Source organism: Anopheles maculipalpis, chromosome 3RL (assembly GCF_943734695.1).
Source record: "Anopheles maculipalpis chromosome 3RL, idAnoMacuDA_375_x, whole genome shotgun sequence".
NCBI classification, from domain to species: domain Eukaryota; kingdom Metazoa; phylum Arthropoda; class Insecta; order Diptera; family Culicidae; genus Anopheles; species Anopheles maculipalpis.
The window spans coordinates 72600825-72625972 of record NC_064872.1 but is presented as its reverse complement, the minus strand read 5'-3'; the positions used below and the strand labels follow the sequence as shown (position 1 = coordinate 72625972).

Below are 25148 nucleotides of genomic sequence, written 5' to 3'. Positions count from 1 at the left end.
AATTCCGTTACGTACGCTCGGCCGGTGTCACTGTCGTGAAGAAGTTTCGGATGCGTTGACCACTTCTTCAACGAATCAATGTACACCTGTCACTTGCGGTTGTCAGCCGTCAGAAGCGTGACAGAGACACGGCTTTCAACGTGTGTGTGTTTGGCGTATCAGTTGAGTGCTGCAAGGTGGCAGCATTGGTTGTGCTTTTAATTAGAACCTCTGAGGACGTGGGGCAGGATCAACGAACTCTCGTTGGATATTAGTCTATCGGTACATGGGGAAATAAATCGCAATTACACACCTTCTGGTGCAATTTCGAGAGATCCCAAAAGCCTCACTTTATGGACATCTACAACTTCAACTTCAACGGCTGACGGAAGCTTTTAATTGTTTTCTGCTTCTCCCCGTCCATCTCTTGTGTTCTAACGCAACCCAAAAACAGAATTGGAGACGTTAGAAAATAGGCTGCGTTTCTTAATTATACCACCGGATCTCGGTATACCAGGGACCACGGTTTCTGGTCCCTCCTGCATCTTCGTATCGAGGAGTACTAAATCCAACAACCGGACATGCTTGACTAACTCTGTGCATGGCGCATTTGCGAGCAGAGTGATGATGCAAGCGACCTGCTGCTGCTGCCGATGGGGAGAGCAGCCACACAACTTTAAACGATCTGATGTTGATTATTAGCGATGAACCGAGGGTTCTGCCGGACCTCACGATGGAGGTCTGAGAAAACACGCAGAGCAGCGTGCGTCTTTCGGTCCAGTGAACATTTTTTTCGTAGCTCGTTCGCGGTGGGATTTGAGATTCTTCCTACACATTGCTGTCTCTCGGAAAAGTGGTCAAGTTTTAAATCAATGCCAGCAAAGTATGGCTAACTTTATGGTGGAAGCAGATGGAGAGAACACAAAATCATTCGACCAGAACGTGTGCCCGGAATGAGTCGACAGTAGCGTATGTTCTAGACGATGCAATCGATTATTAAACTCGTCGATTTGCTGGACAACGGATTTGAAGTTCAACAAAACGATGCTTGTTATTTGCGGCAGGGAAACAACAAGACTATTGCATCTTTATGGGCTGCTACATATGCTTTCTGGCCTAAGCCACCAGAAGTGTTGCCAGATGCAATCTGATATTTTTATTCGAAAGTTTAACATTTTGGAACTTGAAGAACTCAAATCTTTGTATGGCGAGGAAGCACCATCTTATAGCACTGTGAAAAACTGGTATAATGAATATATTTGTGGCCGACGCTTGCTTACTGACGGATTTCGAGAAGGTCATACAAAAAACAGCCGTTGTGCCTCAGGACACCATTGATCCCGTTCGAGATCTTATTGCACAAGATCGTCATGTGGCATACTGCGAGATTGATGCATTATTGGGTATTTTTTCCACCAGCATAAACACTATTTAGCAACAAACACCTGGCCGCAAAAAAAGCTGAAGTGTTCGGAGCAATTCGAAAAACGAACAACACAAGACGGATCAAACCATCGCTTATTTGACAGGCCAAAACAAAATCGAATTGATGGGTCATCCGCCCTACAGCCCTGACTTGGCACCCAATGTTCGACAATCGGTTTGAACGCATGCAAAAGTGTATTAATAATGCTGAAGAATACTTTGAACAAGAATAAAACTCTTGTTGATGATAAATAAATGCATTTTCATTACTTACGAAAAATTATTTATAATCTTACTAACGATCCCAAGAGAACTATTAGACGATGCTTACTCTTAGCAGAAGTATCTTTCCGGTTGTGTGAAGAGCTTCTGGGCTGTCAGCTACAGGCTTGGGGGAAAACTCTGCTGCTGCTCTACCGGTTTGCGTGGAGCAACGTCCAAGCACTGCAAACTGTTGTGTCGTACTCTGCTGGTTTGGTCTGCGGTGCGGGAAACACTATTGCACTAGCACACAACTAACACCAAAAAAAAAAGAACAAACCGGACGCTTGAATGCTAGTATGTGGTGCAGCAATTCCTTCTCTTTTTCTTTAGCTCTTTTCTTCGTTCTGCTTAACAACCGCTTTCAAACAATGTTGCCGGGGTGTGCACGAGGAACTTTTCTATTCCCACTTATAAATTAGCTTTCTTCTCTTTGATCTCTCTCTCTCTCTCTCTCTCTCTCTCTCGCTTTCTCACACACCAACGCACACTCCTACACAAAACACACACACACACACTTTACACCAAACGCACAAACACATGCACAACAATGCGCACACGACACGTACACACACACCCGGGAGAGGAAACACCGGCAAAACGGAAATGGGGCTGTGCTGCTTCTTGCCTCGCGGCACGCTTACTTCCGGTTTTCCGGGGTTTCTTTTAACCGTAACCTTTACCAACCCCTTTCTTCTATACGGATCTCTAAGCCTTTGGGATCCCGGGGGAGAACATAAAAAAAAGCGCTATTAAAACGTGAGGCAAGAGAAACGTAACCAGGCAAAAAGGTGGATGAAAATATTTAACATGCAATTTAACGTTTTCATTTTATGTTTTAAAACCACAAAACATCACACACATACACATCGATAAAACACAATTCTTATCACACTGTTGTTTGCTCTCGCACCCCCTTTTCTGGTGTATTTATTCACGTTGGTGTCACACGAACAACGATGGGTTCGCAATAGTCACAGACAGAGGATGCACTTGCAGCACGTTGGTTCGTTGGTTCGTCAACGTAGCAAATGCTTCTTCAACCGGTAAAACTAAGAGCCGCCATGCATATACCTTCCTCCCTCACCCCCCCCCCCCCCCCCTCGGCGAAGGAAAAGCTGCTCGAAAGCATGAAACAAATACGGGCAACAAATCGGCGTACGCACACGTACACGAGACTTGCGTGAGAAACACTGGCGAACGAAGGTATTTGAAAAAAGGGTAAAGAAAAGCTAGGAATGAGAGAGAGAGAGAGAGAGAGAGAGAGAGAGAGAGAGAAATGGAGAGACGAGAGTCAATTCAGAAGAAGAAAAAAGGGAAAAGAACTGTTCGGTACAAAGATCAATGCCAGATTAATGTATTAATCGTTACTTCCGGAGTATGTACACACACATAAAAGCTGGACACCGGTCACATAATAACACACGCACACAAACACTCACAAAATGCATTCGTAAAAATGCAACCACAAATGCACCGACCGGAGTTCAATTACTTCGTCCAATCGTCTGTGGGACTCTGGACGTACACAGAAATCCTCAACTTCAAACCCCAAAATAAAAGCGATTCGAGCAACACCACACAAACCGTTTGCTGCCACGTTTTGATGAAAATTTGTAAGCCAACGGCAAGGGAAACCCCGTGGTAAGGAAGCCTGTTGGTACACGCGAAAACGCACGCAGACTTTGGGAGAGTTTTGCCGACCGGTAAGACGTCCACCGTAAGACTGTCTGACGGTACTCAGCAAAGAGCCTATTTTGCCACAGTGGCTCGGTGATCTGTGAATGTGTGTTAGAAATGGAACTAGCGAGAGAGAGAGACCGAGAGCGAGAGAGCATGCACAAGAAAAGTGGGAAATGAGATGGGCAGAAAAGGGTAGGGAAAATAAGAGCGATGAAAAACTAAAGCTCGGCGTGCGTCACACAGCTTGGGAGAGATCTTGCTCCCCACCCTCTTGCTAGCGGGGACACAAACGGAAGGAGACGCCTTTGCAAACTTCCGGTGGACTAATCCATGCACACACACATACAACTGCAGGGCAGTTGTAGTTGTTGAAATTGCATCACTAAAGGTGTGTTTGTGCAGAAGGATGCATCTTTTCCAATACTCAGGGCGGATGTCCTTTAGCCATTTCACCATCGGTGTATGCGGCTGAGGAGTGGTGTGCACCAACACATGTGCAAGAGAGCACATACACCATTGCACGCAGGCGCATCCATTCATTCGTCTAACAAGAAGGGGGGTTTGGGAAAAGAATGATCGGGAATGAGTGCGAAGAACCGGAAGTGATTCCTTCAAAAAGTAGGGAGATTTGGGGGAGTTGGGGGAAGGTTCATTGCCCGTTGAAAATTGCGATTTATGGAAGGTGAGGGTACTACAAGAGAGATTACAATCCATCACAACTAGTCATGTTTAGGCCCAGTTGAAATTAAGTGAAAAATCAAGAAATGTCTGCCATAGCACGTTTTTCCAGTCAACAAACACATGCTGACCGGTAACGGGGAAAACTTCATCCCTTTTCCTGTGAGGTGAGGAGGAGCGAGGTGAGAACTCAAAAACAATAGTGAGTGTCAGTCGGAATTTTACAAAATCTCACTTCGAAGAATTTTTTTTCGCAGAAAGGAACTCATCTGAAAGCCAAGCACTCACTCGAGAGTAAATTCCAACGAGCTGAAGCAGATCAACGGATCATCTCGAAACCCACAACACCCAGCCCCACAGTTGTGTCCATGGACAGCGATGACCCTTGGTACTCTCTTGCACCCTCACGTCAGCTCTCTCTCTCACACACTGTTTCATGTTCCAGTTCCAGAGCAGAATGTCGATCGCTCACGCACATCAGTTTGTAGTTTGTTTTGCATTCCAGCTAGTTCAGTGTCACGTCATTTATTATGACCGTCAACAACATCCACACCACTGCAAGCGTCAAGATATTTCTGCACCACTACCGATGCGCGCAAGAAGGGGGATGGTTTGAAAAATTCGTGACTGGATAATCTTTCCAATTTCTTTTTTTGTTCACAGCAAAAAAACTGCAACAAATTGCTTCTTCCTTTTCCCGTTTCAAAAAAAAAGGCCGACAAGGTACACACACACACACACGCACACAAACAAATACGAGAAAAATCACATGAACCGGTTTGGGGGGTTGGTATTCGGTGTGGGATTTGATTGCAAATCTTCTTCTATTTGGACACTTGAGCCGCTCCATGTATCTCCCGCTCTCACTCTGTTTCGTCCCCTTAAAAGCGCCTTTCCTTGCATCCCCCATTGGGAGGGTTGTTCTCTCTTTTACTTCGTTTTAAACTCACAGCCATTTTTTTCTTCTTTTAAACATGTACCACAAAACAAATACATACAACAATCGCACGAAATCTCATTTAAAATTCTCTCTTTCGCTCGATCACATGCACTAGGCGAAGCACTCTTGCCATATTGTAGTTAATTCGATACACTCCTAGGTTTCTCTCTCTCTCTCTCTCTTTGGTGCGCTGTCGTCATCGGAAGCCCACCAACAACAAATCGCCAACTAGCATAAGTACAACTACTACGCGAAGATACACACTCGCCCCAAAACATGATCACACAACATCGCTGGATTGTAATGACCGGTTCATTGTAGCGGCGTTTCGTGCACACACACACACTAGCTCCAAGACTGCGAGAAGACGACGAAGTGGCAATATGCCCCGTTGCAGTCTGGGCCACCCCGCACGGGACGAACGGCCACCGTACTACTGGCCGTAGTTTCCGGTTCTTACAATTCACTTCCGCCACAATTAGGAAACTTTAGAGGGAAGCGTGATGATACACCTCATTCGCTGTGGCATATGTTAGCTTAAGTTGAAGCTTTTTTTTTCCTCCCTTAAATCACCACTAGAGCCACTCCTCCTCAAAAACCAAGAAAGGCCTTGAAATCAATTTCAAGTTCTGCCAGTTTTGTGTTCCCTTAAGTCGTTGGATGCGCCACAACGATTCCTTACGTTTAAGCTTCACATTCACTGTCCACGTCGGCACTGCATCGTCTGCGGAGGTTTCTTTTCTATTCACCCGAAACTGTCGATGTGTCAACTACGGCTATTGCGCGAATCTGAAAAGCGGAGCTTTCAAAAAGCAGGAGAAGAACGCACTGTACCGGTTGTGTACGTTGCTCGGGAGAAGTACGAACGCAATCTTCTCGCAACACTGTGAGCGTTGTCGTCGTGCTGAATGCCGAACAGTGCGTGCTGTAGTAAAAACGGAGCGAGGGCGAAAACTCTAGTTGCACCGCACTGCAAGAACCCACGTATCACGGTGTGGTTTCCGTCGTGTCAATGCGTTTGAGGCGAACGTTCACGTCGTACTAAACCGCTGTGGTAGTGCGGACGTGTGCCGGACCCGTATTATATCTTCACGAAAGCGCTCACGCGCTCTCTTCGTTGCGTTGGGTTCTCCTCTCAAGGTTTAAGGAATGGAAAAATAGCTGCGCTCGCGTCCATTTTATCCCACTGGAATCATTGCCACACACGCCACCCCCGAATACAACACAAACCCCATCTAACGTTCACGAATGCCAAACAAGGGTGGTGTCATCCCATGCAGCAGCAGCAGCAGCTGGTGGTTTGATGTTGTGGCACACACTTTGCTCTCATCTCTTCCTTATCGCGAAGAAATGCTCACCGGGTTCGCTCTCATCGCCCCCAACATCTGATCTGGCGAGTGTCCTCCCAATTGTTCACGGGTGGGAGGATTCATGCTTTGCGGCCGGCGAACTAACTACCCACCGAGTACACACCAGTGGAGGAAAATTGCCATACCACTACCACACGCAAACACGCTTGAGTTCTGGTAAGCTTTTTTTTCCTTAAGCTCTTCGCATTGCTCCACACCATTTTTTCTTCAACTCATCCCCCTACCCAGGGGAGGAGTAGGGGGGGGGAGAGAAAAATGGGCGTTAGATGGTACAACACGGTGGTACCGTTGTTGCCCGAGAGCATTGGAAAACAACAACACACAGTGAGAGAGTGAGAGCGCGTGAGATGAATTCAACCCTCCAAGCTCCATCGGTAGTGGTGACCGTTTCCCGTTCGTTCACCGGTTTTTCGCTCAGGAAACGCATACAGCGACAGTGAAAGAACGGGTGTTTCCCGTGTCGGCAACGTTAGTGCGTCGCCGCGTGGCTTGGGTGTATCGGCACTTGGCGAATCAACCTCTCACCATCCCGTGTTACCGACTCTCCACCGATCCCCTCCACCGGATTGCGAATGTTCTTCCGGTTTCTTCGCTTCCCTTGACCGTAGTACAAGGACGAATGCAGCCATACATGCTTGACTGCAGCAACGCATGCTCATCCACCGATTGGAGCATAAAAATAGTGAGAGAGAGTGAGTGAAAGAGAGTGCGAGTGTGAGTTGGTGAGTGAGTGAGCGAGGATGCGATGGTAGGCCCTCGTAATATCCGTCCAAAATACGCAATCGACAGTCGTTTGCTACCGGAAATAAACTTGTACGACCGTATCCCATGCTTTGCTGGTAGAACAGCATCAATTTGGGATTTATTAGCATCGCTTTCGAAAAAGGATAGAACATTGCATTTTTTTAATGATATTTTTTTTGAGAATTTTACGAAAAATTAGTTTCTTGAATATATAAGCCATTTAAGAAAAGTGTAAATTGCATTATAATATATATTGTCACAAATAAAACAATAAAATTTAAAATAGTTATTAAAATGTATTAAAAAAACTGTCATTGGCAATTATTGATGAGAAAATGAATGTGTTAACAGAGCAAACAAAAATTGCGCAATCTTTTATTGTATTTATTCCACTTTGCAAAAAGCTGGTGAAACATCAAAATACTGCCTCTCCAAGCATCAATGTTCGCTCTCCGATATCCATCCGATATTCGTACAGCGAATTCAACAAACGTTGCGTACAAGATCCGCGTACGAATCGGCACCAGCTGATTCTACCGCACAACGCTCTCGCCTCCGCGTTTCCTGCCAATAAACACCCATTCGGTATGATTCATCGGAATTAATCGTAACCAAACAAACTGCGGCGCGTTCGCTGAAGGGAAAAGCAAACATTGATTAATCTATCTATCAATCGAAACGCGCTTCGAGCCCTGCCAGGCCACAGCATTCCAGCACCGATTACATAAACACCCGGGGTAAACATTGATTAATATAATCGGAACTTCGAAGATGTACGGGGAACGATGAGTGGATTCACCACCATCATTTCCATCCAAACAGTAAACATTACGTACGAAAATTAGTAAAATGTTAAATATTATCACCTTAAAACATGTAAATAAATAAAAAATCGTCCACAATTGTTTGGGCTTAATTAGATGAGCTTTGGCAACTGTGCGGTGTCCACGACCACCCTGCAAGCAATATCGGCACCTTGTTTACACACTCTAATTGATTGTGAAGGTTTTGGGGTGCAAATAAAATGATAATTTGTACACCCAAGCTGAACACCCTCACCCAAAGGAGACAGTTTCGATCGCCAGCATTGTGGCGAACTCCTTCATTACAAATAATAATAACCAACCCGGCACCGATGGTGTCATACCGTGAAAACAAATGAACATCAGGCAAATCTCTTAAGCGGCGTGAACACTGTGGCGTTCCATTAAAAGCGTTAGCCCTGGATTGCAGCTTACGATGGTTCTCCTTCGAAAAGCTTATGCTCGGACCCCATTTAGAATGGGGTAGGCGTTTTAGGCGTTGCCCGTTTTGTTCCATGCCCATTCTCCACACCATTATGGAAAGCGACGCAAGAACTTCCTGACGTCATTGCGAGTGAAGTTTCCACCAGCAATCCGGGGAACGCGTGTGGTTGTGGCGTGTATGCCGAGAGTGCAGATTACGGCGCAGCGCCGTTTTCATCGCATTGCTATCTGCATATTTTGTGCTCTGTCGAATGGTTCGTCAGATAACGTCAGCATGATTGTGCGTCGAGAGTGCGACGATTCGTAGGCAGAAGCAAGGGCTTATAAAGTTCTTAATATTGTCGGTTATTTATAAAAATTTATAAACACATTTAAATCAATGTGCAGCCTAACTTCTTAAGCCCTAGCTTTGTTCATCAAACCTTCAGTAGACCCAATATTATGACCAAGATTCATCCAAGGCTGTGCTAGACGTTGTAAATTCTTATCAAGCAAGAGCTTAATCATCTTGGAGGGCGCTTACCTGTTGGAAGAGAGGAGAAAATTAAAAACATAATTAGTTTTCTTGTTGAAATTAGGTCGCTTTTGAAAATGGATTGACACGACAACGGCAGTGAGAGGGAAAAGGATAAGAACGTGGAACGTGATGAGAGATTCTCCATTCGCATTCATCATGACGCTTCATAAGTGTTGTTGTAATGTTTGTGATGTCTAAATAAATATCTTTACTGGGGAGTCAGCGACAGCTGTCGATTTTCCGGCGATGAAAAAATGTCTAGAGTTCATTTAAAGAATACATGGTTCAGTTCCGGATTCATCGAACGTGTCGATCTCGTTGAATTTCGTTATGAAATTTTTCTGGACTCTTAAGACCTTGCAAACTTGATCTCTGTAAACCTCAGAAAACCTTCTTTTTATTTGATGTAACGATCTGCTAGGTCACTTCGCCCATCGAATGGGTTTACTAGACTTGTTTATAGCATATAGTTGGATACTCATTCCTTACTACGAGAGAACAGTCCATATGGGATTGGATTCCAGTCCTGTCGTAGGAGACCAGCCCCGCTGTTGTCTCTACCAACGAGCCAGCGCCCTACCTTGACATCATGCTGTCTCTTACTAATCATAATTATGAAATGTAAAACAAGCAAACTTTTAAAATTTACTATTGGGGTCGTCGGAATACAAAAACCTTAAAATAATCCAAACACACATCAGCAGTTTGCCTTTCAAAACCGTAGAACGAACTTAACCCAGCTGACATTATCCCAAACTTGAATTATAACCTAACTGCTGATATGGATCAGTCTGAAGCACAAATCTAGCATTCTACAAGCACAATATCCAACCATTTTCCAGCTTAAGTTTTGCACTTGAGCGAGCTGCACCGAAAATTGCATTCGAACTAAGCTGAATGTGCCTTTGCAATGTCGTCTACAAGGCAAGGCCACCACGGCCACTCCAACCAATTTGCAATGCTAATTTAAGACGCACCCCAGGTTCCCCTAAATTTGTCGTACCAACACCCTCTCTCTTTTACTGTTACGCTGGTTTGGTTTTGACCTTCTTCTTTAGATTTTTTTTTTTTTTTGGTAAGCTCCTGCCCAGTTCCGAGAACATCTTGCCAAGGGTTTAGCAACAACCTAACAACACCTGACCTGATGATAAGGGATGTGGTGTCTGCTGTCTTCTGACAGTCCCGAGTGAAAACAGATTGCCCCTGTTTAATGTGATGATTAGCAAATTTTCGAAATAAATTTTAACTTGCCTGTAGGGGTTGGCCTTAAAAAAATAGTACCTTGAGCAGACACCTTTCGTTTGGGGGAAACACGCGGAATGACTCAACCCTATCTCTATTGCTGGAGGGGTGCTGTAGCTCAAAGAACGGTTGCAGCTCGTTTTATCACTTGTAAGGAATCTTACAACCAAACACACACAGCCACACACACGCTCTGACAGGCTGTTTATCAGCGTCTTTCCAAGCGACTACCAGAACAATAAGCATTGCTCTTAGCCACTGCATCCACTATCTATGAGGGCGCAGAAAAACCACCACATCAGTGGTCTCGCAGCAAAAGCTTCGAGAATTCTTCCTACCCCAAAGTAGCTTCACGTCCGTACACGCTGTAATGCCTTCCCGGTACTTCTACAAATAGCAATCCAGCCTATCAACACTGCCGTCACAGCAAGGGCAACAAAAATCCTTAGAAAAGCCACCACACCCAAACGAGTGGCTAGGCCCCGTGTTTAGCAACGCACGAGAAAAGCTACCACATTATCGGTGTATGCAGAACACGCTGCAGGCAAGTTTACACGCGCACAAGGGGCACAACATTGTTGTTTGTTATCGTAGGTCAGGCAGCGGCGACTTGCACTCCCGGGGCGTTGGTAATCTGTTGATCAGCGCACAGGGACTCAAGCCGACGGAAACATATCGCCACCTTGCACGAGCTGTCGCTTATTAACAACCGTGAGATGGTCCAGTGCCGCGTTAAACTCCACCAGGTACTCCAGAGTGAGATTGTTTGGGATGCGCGCTCGGGATTGAAGTGTTGACAACGGCACATTCTTCACTACGCCAGTGCAGAAAAGCAAAGCTGCAACCTGCTGCTTGCAACTGCTGGAATGCTTTTCCCACCGCTTTCGGGTTCGTTTGAATATTGCATGAGAATTGATCTGTCCCCTCGAGCCGAGTGTTTCGTGACGAAACACTTTACAGCCCTTGGCTGGACGGAAATCTTTCCGGAGAAAAAGCTTTCAAATATGAATGGCAACTGTTTGGGCGCCGTGCAGCAGTAGCAGCTGATGATCGGTCGGTCGGTGGTTCGGGCTGGGCAGGGGCGTAGAACAAAATTCCGTCTTCCGCATCTCAACGGTGTTACACGATGTGCTAAAACCAGTTATTTCACTCATCATAAGTGAAGTAACGTTTCAGCACTATTTTCATGGAGGTGAGCAGCTGCTTCAGGGCTGCTGGGCGTCCGTAAATCAGATGACTTCCCATCCATACTGGATGATCACACACACACACACACACAAACACTATCAGCACCGAAAGATACGGTTGTGCATCGTACTTCCCTGAAGCTACAAACTTATGTGAAGTCAGTATATCATCCGCCATGGTACGTGTGGACACGAGCTAAGGTTAAACGAGGTTCAGTTCTGCCGAACAGATTAAATGAACCACCAAGTGCCGCAATGCGCTGCTACCCTTCCAGGCGCTGTTTGGCAATGTATCCCGGGTGCGAGATTATGTTTAAATTTCTCAGGATAAATTCCTAGAACCACGGTGGTTGAGTGCGCGCCGGTTGTAACGATTGCAATACCAACACTGGGCCCCCGTACTGCAAAATGGGAGGACCGACCCCGACAGACTTATTGTGTTGAATTCATTCAATATGCATGCTAATCAACCGACGGTAACCAATCTTCCAAATCGCTTACAAAGAGATGCATTCTTCGATATGGGGCGGTTGGTTAGCAGCACAATGAGCAACAAAACCTGCCCATAGTACAACGAGCGCCAATAACTAATTCCAAAGATGTCAGTAAAATTAAGTATGCATTTCGTGCGCTCAAACAGCACCATTCAGCTGAGAACAATGTGTTACATCGATATTGTATCAGCGTTCTGTAGATTGGCGTTCCGTGCACTTCGTTACATGTGAGCGCTTTAGCAATGGAATGTCTCGAGCTATTGTTAGACGTCAACCCAAAAAAAAAAAAATGGAGTAGAAAGACCACATCAAGGTACTTCCGATCTAAAACTTCAATCTGATGAACATTTTCTCACCAAACCATAAGTATGTTTTCTACAAAAGAATTTGTTACCCTCTTTAAACAAGCTTGTTCTTATCAATTTTTCCAAAGTGTAAACTACCAATTACACCCGACGTGCCTCGATATTGCACTATGATAAAGGCCTCCCCGAGATAAGTGCGCCTAGATAAGCATGCGCAATTCGTCTGGATCGTTACCGTACTACCGGCTGTAGGGCGGAAAATTGCTCAACCAAAAATTTCCCTACCCGAGAAGGCACACATCTTTATCGACAAATTTGTAAACATGCCGAGCTCGAGCATGCAGATAGCCCACCCCATCGAGGGTGGGTCCTTTTTATCAACGGTTCCACAATCTCGAATAGGCAGACCAATAATCGTAACCATTACACTTTGCATATCGTGTCCCTGTGATGGTCGGTTTTTTTTTTTTAGATGTCGTTGATGTATGTCGAGTATGTGCGGGATGAGATCGCTACACAAAACAGCCCATTTTTGTCGACAAAGTTCGATTATGGAGCGAACAAATGCCCGAATCGGTAGGACTCTGACTCCAGCGCAATAGAGTCAATGAGCGAAACAATCACGTTCCTGGTGTCTCTGGGTCAACTAGTAAGAGATCGGAAAACGGAACCAACCAAAAAAAAAAATGAGCTCGGTAACAGCATGCCATGCTTCCCCGCCCCGATCGTTTGGTTCCTGTGCAACCGACCGGACAGATTATTAACAATTCTAAGCGAATAAAACCCTGCCCGGGCACGATCGGTGAAAGAACATGTGACCCCGGTTGGAATGTGTATTATTCCTTGCGAAAGCGAGTGGAACTCTTTCGGTTCCGATGTAAAGAAAAAATCTTGCAAATCGGGGGAAGGGGAAAAAAAGGCGAGCCTTAGCGGCAAACGATCTCAAACCTTTCACCACCCGGTGGAACAGGAATTCAATTGCAGCAGAGCAAGCTAGCAAAACGGTCATTGCAGCCGGCACGTTTCGGCACACAGGTACGACAGAAGCTGTGTACCTACCGGTCCCGTCCGGTTAGTTAATTCCCATGCTGGAAGTTGTGTGCAGTGGAATGGTGGAAAAATGATTATGTTAGGCATGTTAGCCGGATAGCACTGTGATGCTGCACTATTTTTCGTCATCGCATCCAAGCACGGCGAAACGCGACTGGGGTTGAGGAAAGCGGCTCCAAATGGCACGTCCTGTGCACGTGTCCTTTCCAACCAGCCCACACTAAACTTCCGCTGCCTCCAAAACGGACACATTCGACTTATAGAGAAATAAAATCGAAATGCTAAGAATAGACGAACGAGCGGGACAGATATTGAGGGCGAAAATGTTAGCAAACGCATGATTATTAAGGTTGCAGAATTCTCAGGCTGTCGACGAGGATTCGGTTGGTTGATATTTTGTGAATGCTTTTGTTGTGGGCGTGAGAGATGGTTCCAAAAATAAATTGAGTGCTTAAAATGGTTAGATTTTTGGACATCATTCTGTACCTATCATCAATCATCAAGCTTGAAATGAATGGTTGTTTGCTAAATCGTAAGGCATTTTGTATGATTCAAATCAAATTAGCTAGTAAATCAATTAAGTCTTTATTGACGATTGCATAGGACAGTTGGTTGGTTGTTTAGTTTAGAGAGGCTTAGAATCATTTGAACTTCATTCGTCGCTTCTTGTGTTATTAATGGACCCTGATTGAAAAAGCTAAGCTCATAGCACAAACAAATGGCATTCTGGTGTGGCGTGCTGCTTTAAGGACATCAAGGACTATATGTATCGAATCTCACCTCGACCAGCCCAGTATCTCTATTAGAAAACACTCATTTTTCTGGTATTCTTCCTCATCTCGGTTCAGCGTTGAGCACATTGTGATCACATCAGGGTCAGGGTCCAGAAAAAACTCAAGCTAGGACTGAAGTCCTCCAATCCCAACAAGCTCGCAATGCACCTCTACACCTCCAGCTGAACGGTAACCTTCCTAGTGGGACAGGAGTCCGACATCCTCATTCAGACTTCAGACTTCAGGCCCAGACTACCGCCAGGATATTATATACAGCTCAGCTAACTCGTGGTTTACCCTCCTCCTTAACATTCGCAGTTCGTAAATAGCGAGAGCTTTGGCGTTTTCTGCATAGGCCATAGTATGCCGCATAGTATACCGAGAGCATTTTCTGTTTTATTGGAGTCTTCGAATGAATCTAAGAAGTGCGTTGTACGTTGATGTCCGAAGTTACGATCATACTATGATATCAGTACTTCCTGTACCAACTTCGAGATCGTCTCCGTCAACTAATATCCATGCTAATACTCAGGCTAATTCCGTGCTAATGCGCGGGCACAATCTAAGGCCAGTTTCTCTTCTTCCTGGCTTAAAAATCGACCATGCCGGCCATAGAATGGCTTACTATACTAATAATTGAATGAAAGTCTGTAGACAGGACGAGCTAACGATCAGGATGGTACTTTATCCCCGGCCCTTCCATTTGAAGACTGGCGCCGCTATCGTCTCGGCTATTGGACCAACCATAAAGCTTTGGCTAATAAGGCTCTTAAAAAGAAAGCAGCTAGGAGGAAGTATTTTTATCTGACAGGAAGGTCCATATAGTAAGAACAAGACTCTATTTTTCGTTGAGTCGTTGAGTTTAACAAGAAATCTTTATTGCTATCATTCTTTCTAGGCTGTATCTCTAGGCCAGCAAATTCAATATCACTCCTATCTCTACCATCATACCATTCGCAGATTCCCAAAGAGTGCCGTTTCGCACGTACAGTAAATGTGACTAATACCCCATCGCTTCACTAGCACGTTGCACGTCGTAGAGATGACCAAATTCAACTAAATGGAGTTCTACGAATCCCGCCTAAAGGTTGCCCCTTCTTCACAGCACACCGACAACCAAAACGAACTCCGTCACGTCCCCACAGGCTGGGGGCTAAATTTCATTTTCCCACTTTCCAATCTTGCAAAGGAATGAAACATTCTTCCCCAATGTAGGTTCCGGGTTTCCGTACGGGCGGTTTGTAGCATTGTCACGCTCGTCAAATGTTGGTTGCCAATAATAAATACACCCCACCACGCCGTTCCTTCCAGTCCCTCAACCACGCACAAGACGCGTGAGGCAAAAGTTTTTCTTCTTTTCAAGCTTAACACACGCACGCCACATGTGTGGCAGCGTCTCTTCTGCACTGACGAGGGTGTCAATGACATACGACAGTGACAAACCTCACACACCGTTGCTCGATCGGATTCTCTTTCTAACAGAATAACCCAGCGCCAGGAAAGCACAGTGGGGGCAATAAATTAAATCATTTCTGTACGCTTGGTCTCGTGAAACATCGCCACGTTTCGCTCCGTTTTTTTTTTTTTATGCGGTGGCCTGATGGCACTGTAGAGACCTGCTGCTTCACGTAACGCACGGCAGCTGGTGACGAGCTTCCGGCAAACGGCATATGTACGCCAAATTAGTCACCATGCGAAACGTACCAAATGAATAAAAAAGGAGGTCCTATCTGTCAGCAAGATCGTCGTGTGTTTAAACTATCCCGATGGAAAATTGCAGCTCCTGCATCTTGGGCACCTAGGTGAAGGTGAAGATGATGCAGAGCAGTAACAGTCGTGTGTTGCGCTATTAATTTCATAATTCGCACCTCACCATCCGCACCTGTGCCGTTCCCCTTCTTGCAGTAAACACAATTAAATCCCAACTACCAGCCGGATGTACGTGTCACAGTGCTCTTATCGTTCAAGCTTCAAGCTGCTGTGCATCGGGTGAGCGAATGTACCGGCTCATGTTGTGTGTATATATATCTTCCAGCCATCTCTAGAAGCGCGATGCACGATGTCTCGAGCACTATATAATTAAACGGTGTGTGTGTGTTGTACGCCGGTTCACTCCTACGACAACTGGCTGCAAGTTTGCACAACTTTTGAAGATGTAATTGAACCTGGAAGCGACTGCACAGACGACTTGCACATTAAATCTATTCAGCGTTGTACGAAAGCGAGCTTTGCCAGCAGATCTAAAGTTATTGTTTAAATTTAATTTTTCCTAGTGCATCTGTCATCCGGAAAAAACTGATTTCCCTGGTAGGATTTCGGCCTGCCATCGCGTTTGGGTGGGGGAGCGTTTAATGGCGCATGAAAACTTTTCCTTTAACGTAATTGAATCAGATTAAGCGATGGATCATTAGCGCACTTGAAAGCGAAATAGGTCCCAGAAAGCCAGCCGAAAGTAAAATTAATAACGCTTGATTGTGTAATTGAGCAATGCAGCTTCTGAAGTGAAAGAAAATGAGTTAGTAAATTAGCTTCATTTCCTTTTTTTTGTCTCTTAGCATTTATTGTGCCTTAAGCGCACTTTAATTACGCTACACCTGAGGTAAAAACAGTTAATTAAATAATTTCATAATTTTGGCCATTCAATTCAGCAACAGATATAGAACCTCAAAAATATGTCACATTTAAATGCAGAACAAAATGAAATAATGTTTTAAGTTTTAATTTATATCAAAAGGTACTGGAGCATTTCGGAGAAAGAGGCGACAAACGGCAGGACCGAGGTTTAAAATCTAATCCGAATCCTAAACCTCATTGTGAGGACTGTTTATCCAACTACGATGTATCAGCAAGTCTAATAAGCAATTCGCTGGCTGGCGTGACCTCCGAAATTAAGCCAAGAAGAAGTGCAAGGTGTTGAAGGATTATCAAACTGAGAAAATTGTTCAACCTAAGCGTACAGTACCGATAGAATTACGTATCTTGCGTGTAAATTGTAGAGCAGCGTTTCCTGGCTCTTGTTTTCCGAAAGTTATTCCCAAAAACTCATTTAAAAAATGTTCAACTCGATGTTGAACATTTAGAGAATTATTTACCAAATAATCATTTGTGCTTGAAATATTTCCCCGAGAAACAAGACAAATACAAACACACGCTCAATTTAGCATTCTTTTCGCCGGAAAAAGTAATTCAAGTCATTTCCTGTTCAATATTTGGCATTGAGTATTACAAATTCGTGAACCAGCAAAAGAAAGCACGAACCGGGAAAAAACAAACACGTGCAGGAAGTAAATGGACATTTCCAAGCACTCTACATTTCCCCAGCGCGGCTCCATTCCCAGCTGTGCCGCTAGCAACCACACCACATTAATGGCGGCATTTCAAAAATAATCCTTTACCCTTGCTAACCGTCGTCAGTGACTTACGGTGGCGGTCGTAATGTATGCTTCCTTCCGTTCGAGGGCAACCGGTCGTTTCAGTTTTCCCTCGACAAATGAAAAAAAAGTGAACAAACCATACCCCAAGGATGCTCCACACGTCCACGTTGGTGCGTTTGGGAAATTCAAAAGAAGCGAAAAGCTCCTCCACAGCATCCGGGTGCGGGTGAGAGATTCGGGTGTACACCGACCGAAGTTCATTTGCATAAAAGAAATATCTGTCATGACGCACAATTCCCATCCCGCGGACGTAAGGGGGTCGGGACGGTTTTCACCACCACCGAAGCCGAACAACAATAGCTGCTGAGAAACGTGCTGCTAAAGAATAGTTCAACCCATGACGCAATCCTGACGTGGCGGGGGAGGGCACAGTGGGGGGAAAAAAAGAAGGACGACAACAACGGAGAGACAGAAATGGCGAACGCAAGTAAGCAACTGGACAGGAGGAAACGCAAACGAGTGAAAGCATGATGATGAGAAAATTCCACTGTCAGTGACGAGGAGATTGGCGCTCACAAAGGCGAGACGCACACATACACACTTAAAGAGGATCCTTGTCCGTTTGGCACCACCGGAAAATGGGCGAAGATTTTGCATCCGAAGACTACACATTCCACCGTAGTCTCCTCCCTTCTTTTGGTGGAGGGTTGACTGTGCTAGTTTACCACATTTTTCAAAACAATTTACTTCCATTGAATTGTACCAAAAAACCCCTATAGTTGGCGCTGACTCGGAGAGCGAGGCCTTGGAGTACACCGATGGAAAATCAATTTGTTTGATGGACCACAATGGACTGCCCGCAGAACGACCATTCTTTACTGGACGTCAAGTACCACCAATGTGGAATAATATCAGTCATCCTAAGACAGCTTCGAATATCGGGAAACCTCGCTTACGGCCACCGTCCGTCCGTCGGACCGTGCTTGCCCCACATTTGAAACGAGTGTCGTCCGCACATCATCGATAGGTCGGGCAAAGGAATTCCCATTTACAAGACAATCTGGGTACAATCCGGCTGCCACTCGCTGTGGAGCAGTGGAAGTGTGAACTTGAAATTGATTTCCGACTCTTCCGACCTACCTTCCCCAAGGGGATATATATCGGGGAAAACAAGTTCCTCTTCTACAGGAACTTCTGACATTCATGTTGCATCCAAGCCTGCGAAGCGTTAGGATTTCCGCTGATGTCCACCGTTCAGAGGTAGCAGCAGGGAAAACGGAAAACCACACAACCGGAAACCACCCACGTAACCGAAAGAGATCTCAGGATCAACCCCTGGACACGAATAATGGCATTCCATTCCATTACAGCTCGCTTCTCCAATTCGTAAACTGGAAATCCTCGCAAATCGGTGCGAGATATTGCGATGGCGGGCAAGTCCGCTTGCGAAAAGAATAAAAGAACCATCAGCATCACAAGACCAAAGTTGTAATAGGGCAAAGCAGGAGCTTTTCTGCGCTCTCTGGGATGTCCTGTGAAAATCTTGACCAGCAAAAACAGAGAAAGAAGACCAAGAAAAAAACAAAAATCCGGATGTGATTCATGTCCCAACCGTTGTCAGAGGAGCGCCTGGTGGACGTTACACGCTGCGCAAAAGAAGTGCAGGAAAATCCGGTAAGGGGCACTTTTCGAAGAAGAGACACGCTCAGAAACTTTCGTCAAAACCCAATGTCACCGATGACACCCAACGCCAACGTACCAAAACTGGATGACAAACACCGCAAGACATATCTCAACCTCTGGTCCACTAGCTTCTGTAGCAGCATGGGGGCATAGCCACGCCAACCCGTAAAGGCCACTCAGTTCAAATGGAATTTCTATGTATGAATTTAGTTCGAAGAACAAACCCAATAACAAAAAACCTGAAAATCTCACAAAGACATTTCGGACACAATATTATCTGCTCCCTTTTCTACTCCAACAAAAGGACAACGCGCCCAGCCCAGTCCTTAACTGACATGGCGCAAACCTTCCAGCTAACAGCCCGTGGTGGTGGAGGCGACGCTCCAAAAGAATGCCAATTTGTGGTGAAAGGTAATCGTTGACTTGTTTTAGGATCATGAAGTTGAAATGAGATTTCCCTCGAAGAAGTGTAGCTGCCGTGCGAAGCGAAAGAAAAATAAGGACACACCGCGTTTATGCGTGGCAGACAGAGAGTAAATCGAGAGTCCGCACTGTCACCATGGAACGCTCGCCCTAACCGGACCACAACTCTTCGCTTTTTTTGTGTCAAAACCCTAACACCAGCACGCGCGCGCGTTGAGAAGCTTAGACATTGTTCCAAACAGGACAGGATGCCAGTAGCGGAGAAGTATTTTCAAGATACTTGCTCCATTCTTTACAGGATCCGCGTGGGACGGATGGATGGAGAATTCGAACGCGAAATTGAATTGAAGGACAACGGCACAGTTCATCATTTTGCTCTTTATCGTTAGCTCGTCCTGCCACACCGACACCGGTTTTTGCAGGGGTATTACTGCTGTGCAGAGTTGCTCAGGAATGTAGTTCCGTGCGGGGTATTGAGCTCCCCTTTTTTATTCGCCATTAAGCAAACGCGCCTGACTAACCGACCGAAGATTGTGCAAACAAGATAAGCTTGATCCTGCTTGTAATATGGCACAAAAGCGGGAGACGACCACGTTTTTCACAACCCTCACTTCTCACACATTCGGCAGCCCATCGCCAGCACGGGGGTGGCGGTTAGATACTTGACGAATTATTTGGCATTTGATTGAAGTACAAGCGAAAGTCTCTCGTCGCTTTGGATTGGTTGTCTGTGGCGAACAAAAACCGTAGTGTAGTGAGAAGCGAACACAGCCGACCTGTGGGTGGTTTTTCTTTCGAACCACCGCGATGTTGCTGCGAAATCATCGGAAATGGAAATATTCTTGCTGCCACGGAATGATAAAGACTTTTGTTTATGCATAATAGAGTAAGGATCCAAACAAGCAGCTCTTTGTAATGAGTTTACAGTGGGGGTTTGAGAGATTTTTAAACCAAAAACATGACTTAGTGAACAGGTTGAAGGTTGAGGCTCAACTAAGAAGGTGTTTAATAGCTTTAAAAAGGATGTTTTCATTCTAAATCGTATTTTTAAAGCTTTTCCACTCTGTATTACTTGCAATAATGACTGTTCAAAATTTTGAATGCGCCTGTTGTTATGCAATCGGTGTAACAATTTATGTTTTGTAAACATTTTGACGAATAATTTACCGCAAATTTTATTATTCGATCTATTGAATCGTTAATCAAATGCTTCAGGTCCTCTAGAAGGTCCTCTCTAGTATTGTATACTACTGGAGAACCACTACAGAAGTCTCTCTTTTCGCTTTCAAATACACACTTCAATCCAGATACATGCTTTACCCACAAAGGTAGCATAATTGAACCGAAGCAACCAGCATCCAGCACGATTCCATGGACGATTGACCGTTCCCGTTGCTTTACTAAAACCTCTATCAAAACAACAAACCCCGGGATCCGATCCGATCTTCTGTATGTTTTGATTCACCAAAGATGTATGTTTGCAATATAATTCTGCATAACGTGAATGCAAACAATAGCCACAAAACTCGATGGTTTCGAGAGGATTAGCAGATAGGAAAACGTCAGTACCGCTTTTCCATTTTTTTGTTTTGTTTAGCAATCGAAAAGATGGCCGGCTGGAGCACGCACAGCAAAACCGCCAGCTCTCCGGGTCGGTCAAGTAGCAAACACATTGCGGAAAACCTCGTTGAAAATACACAGCCCTCGCTCCCGTTTGTGATCCGGCGTAACCGTAGGGCATTTCAGAACCATCGTCGGAACCCGGTGGTCCACAAGGTTCGCTCTTCCCCTATGGGAAGGCAATCTCTCGGAAAATGGTCAACAACTCCAACACAGCCACCACACCACTCAGCAAATAATTGTCCGTGAAGGGTTAGAGTGTTTGGGATCATCATCATCTTCTTCGATTGTTGGTGGTAGAATTAACCAGAAGCGAAAATAAAAACGAGAAACGAACAAAAAAAATCCCACACAAGCATTAAACCTTACCCCCATTCACAGAACCACTCGTAAGGTAGAGCAAGCATGAAAACGGAAGCAAACAAACAGCGACGTACTCTGTGGGGCCGCATGATGCACAACCGAACAGTGGTAATCGAAAATCTATACACTTCGGCGATATAACCTCATCGCTTTCGAATGTCAACGAGTCATGGCATGGCTATCGTTCGGCAAACTTTGTTTGCCAGTGGTCCAATATTATCCAGTTTATTCGTCCAACTGGTCCAAACTATCCTTCCCCGGTTCGAGCACTCACTTTTGCGGGACCGGTGGTTGGATTTCATTCGGCGAATTCCACTGGTTCGAGGTTAAATTCAACAAGGTACTGTGTCAAGGGATTTCGCTACTCCATATTGCGGACGTATCGGGACGGGGCAACACGGGATTTGGAGTTGGAAGTAGAGTAGGCAAAAGAAAAACATAAAATTCTACTATTTGATGCAACCCTGGTGTAATGTAGCTCAGGAACTGCCCCAGAGCGAATGAAAACAAAACGAAATGGTGACAGTCACTCTAAGGACTCGACAATATTGTTGTGAAGTATTTTTTTCGTACTGCAGGAACTACTCCAGACAGAAGTATGCATACGGCTAAAGGATTGAGTTCAAGACAGGCTGAAACGGCTGTAGAATAAAATCATCCAATCATGCAGCTAAAGTTGTCCGCAGACAAATTGTTCCTCTAGCACACACAAAAACCCCGAGAGTCCATAGCAACGGTTCTAGGCAAAAAGCAGATTTGTGATAACAATAAAACAAGCGCACGAGTGTGCTCAGCATAGATGTAAAACTATTCTAATGACATGATAATTCTTGCTAGCAAACACAAAAACCGTCCAACCTAGTTCTAGTAATTTCATTATTCCGAATCAAATGACGTCCGTACCTTTTTACGTATTACATCCCGGTCCCGAGTTACTGGCTAGCTGCAGCAGCAGCAACCGTACACCAACAGACAAAAAAGTGCATTAACTAGCGTGAGCTAGCAAAATTCGTCATGTGTACGCACGGCTCCATACATAAAAGATAAGCGTTTACCACGAATCGCGCCGCACGCCACTCTGGGGGATCCACGGTACCCGGAATGGAGGGACGTTCCATTATCGTCCGGAACGAATTTTCGTCACCAATTCTTTCCGTCGCACGTTTCCACAGATGGCGACAGAATATCGGGATAATCATGAAGCTGTGTAACGGTCATGGGCACATACACACGATGAAGATTACATAAATTAATAATAAATTCAATGCCAATAAGTGGGCGCACGGGTACACATTTTGCAAAGCGCCACTTGCGCACACCGACGGACCGAAAACAAAATGGCTTCCCAAAGCGTTTGTGGAAACTAAGCGCAGTTGTTGCGAGATCCCGCATTTTGTTGCAACTTCAAAAGCATTCCCCGTACCGGCACAAGAAAGGATGTGCGTTTTTGCGCCCATTCTTTTCCCCCAAAACTGCAGCTCGCTTGTTCGTGGACAGTCAACAACACAAAGAACAAGAAAAAAAAACTGCACTCTCAATAGCATAGGGCGCAGGCCACACAGCAACCGGAACGCATTGCAAGCGGATGCTAGTGGTGGGAGATATACTGCGTCATATGAATGAATTATGGTGCCATTTTCGGTCACTGCTGCAGCAGTTTATTTCCGGGTGGAACGGAGAGAGACAGAGAGATAGACCGAAAAAAAGACACAACGAAGCTGTAGGCAAAATGTTTCCGGGCGTAATGGTGTTGGCAGGAGGACGCAAAACGTTGGACGCCGAAGTGACTTGAAGCCTTAAGCCATTTGGAGAGCGTTTGTTGTTATCCTTTCGTACCTTCACGCACACAGAGAGCAGTGTTTATGTGTGTACTTTGACTTTCTTGGCAAAAAAAAACAGTGGGACCAGGGAAGGGACCAAAACTAATCTTAGACAGACAGCTGCCTGATGGAAGCTGTGGAGAAGCTTCTTACAGTGTGGCGTTTGTGATGTCGCTTCATTGGAGCTCCTAAGCTCCTCCTTTAGGACGACAAAATTCATGAGTTTCACTTTTTTCTCGCCCACACACACGTGCTTGGAAGGTAATTGCCCGCGCAAGGACCAAGGATTCAAGAAAACCCGTACCGGCACGGGCGAAACTTTCGCGCTAATTTACGAGTACGAGCTTCTTAACGCCCGCCACACGCCGGGAGCCAAGTTTATCTCTTCTTCATCGCGTTCGCACATACACAACTGTTTTATGGCGCGTAATGGAGCCAATTTTATTTGTTCCAGCATTTTATCCTTCTCCCTCCCGAACATGCCCGTAAGTGCTTCTTGCCACGTGAATCTCCATTTTTAGGGAGTTTTTTCTTACTTTTGCCCCCGCTCAAAACGTGTTACAATTGCAACACAAGCAGCTCTGCTCGGTACAGCGACACTTGCACCCCCGACAAGGGTGAGGTTGGTGGAGACGCACACATAAAACGGAATTGTGTCCCGGTTAGTAGCGTACACACGACGTGTCCGACGGTACAGAACTCGGCCACATAAATGCCATGTTCTGCGGTTGCTTGTACTGTGTGTAGTTCGCCCGAGTTACACGCCACCCCTGCTACTTCATATCTCCTCCCTCTAATAAACTAGCTCCCGGGGACAATTAACTGCGGCTGGCCACTTTGACCACCTGTGCCGCCCTGCCTCACACTCTCCTTAGTCCTTGCGTTCAAACTATCAGAATTTGACACCACAAACTATAACTTCACTGCAGCAAAGAAGCAAAAAGGCTCACCCACGAGAGCCTGACGTTCTATCGTACATTGTTGCACCGTTTGCAACACATTTCTGATACATCAGTTTTTCGTGTTTCGAACAGACATCGGGTGTTGTGGTGCCGAGAGGCATCGCAGCAGGAAATCCGTTTGCCATGCTGCAACTAGTACCACCCCCCCAACAAGAAACTCACCACCACGCAGCTTTATCGGGACTGCGCGAATGTGCTGGTTAATTGCTGTAATGTGCACTGCGGTGAACCATTAGTGGAAAGCTCATTTCAAGCTTTGGCTGGTGGACAATTTAGCGAAGTAGTGGGCAGCCCTGCTTGCCAAAAAGCTTTGTGCGGGCATGCGCCACCAATTAGCACACAGTTGGGGGATGGGGGAGGGGGGGGGGGGGGGCGGTAGGTGGAAAGTGGCAGGAAAGGTAAACGGGAAGGTTTGCGCTTTTGTTAGAGAGTTAGAGATTTGCCAACCACACTAAACGACCAATAGTTTTAGGAATTTTATTAAGGATTTTGATGGTCGTTGGAAGCAATTTCGCTGTTTCACACTGTAATGGAATTTATTATTTATTTACATCATTTATCGCTTGAGGCTGTTTTGTTGCTTTTTTTTGTTACGAGGATTTGCAGTATGACAAGAGTAGCTACATAATTGAACTAACTAACTATGATAATTACTATCCGACGAGCGTTCCTCAAAAGGAAGACTTAAATAAAGATAGTTAGGAACTCCTAGCGGAAAGAGGGGAAAGTAGCTAGGGTTGCGGTTCAGCGGTAGAGGTGGAAGCACCGCTAGTCTTCAAACGATAGGACCGAGGATCAAAGTAATGTTGGGCAATGGGATCCGGATCGAATTCTGGACCAATCCGGATTCAATCCCAAATCTTGGATCGCCTGGATTCCGAGTCTAAATTGGGATCGAAAACAAGAGTCCGAATTATTCGTTTAGCAACGAGCCTGCAGTCATCATAGACCTCAATGACAACTCACCTTACCCTATGTAACGCTCGTCCTGGGATCTAACCCCTATTA

The 25148-nt window shown here is 45.4% G+C and overlaps 1 protein-coding gene across 7 annotated transcripts in view; it reads right to left on the bottom strand.

The window, feature by feature from the left end:
• LOC126561999 (protein alan shepard) overlaps positions 1-25148 on the bottom strand; it is a 416355-nt gene that overhangs the window by 103525 nt on the left and 287682 nt on the right. Inside the window, exon 1 of one of the 7 annotated variants that reach the window (XM_050218407.1) lies at positions 1736-1764. The exons of the other annotated variants lie outside the window; for them this stretch is intronic. The gene's annotated coding sequence lies outside the window, so the exon portion shown is untranslated. Of the gene's footprint in view, positions 1-1735; positions 1765-25148 lie in introns of those variants that run through there. 7 annotated transcript variants of the gene reach the window in all.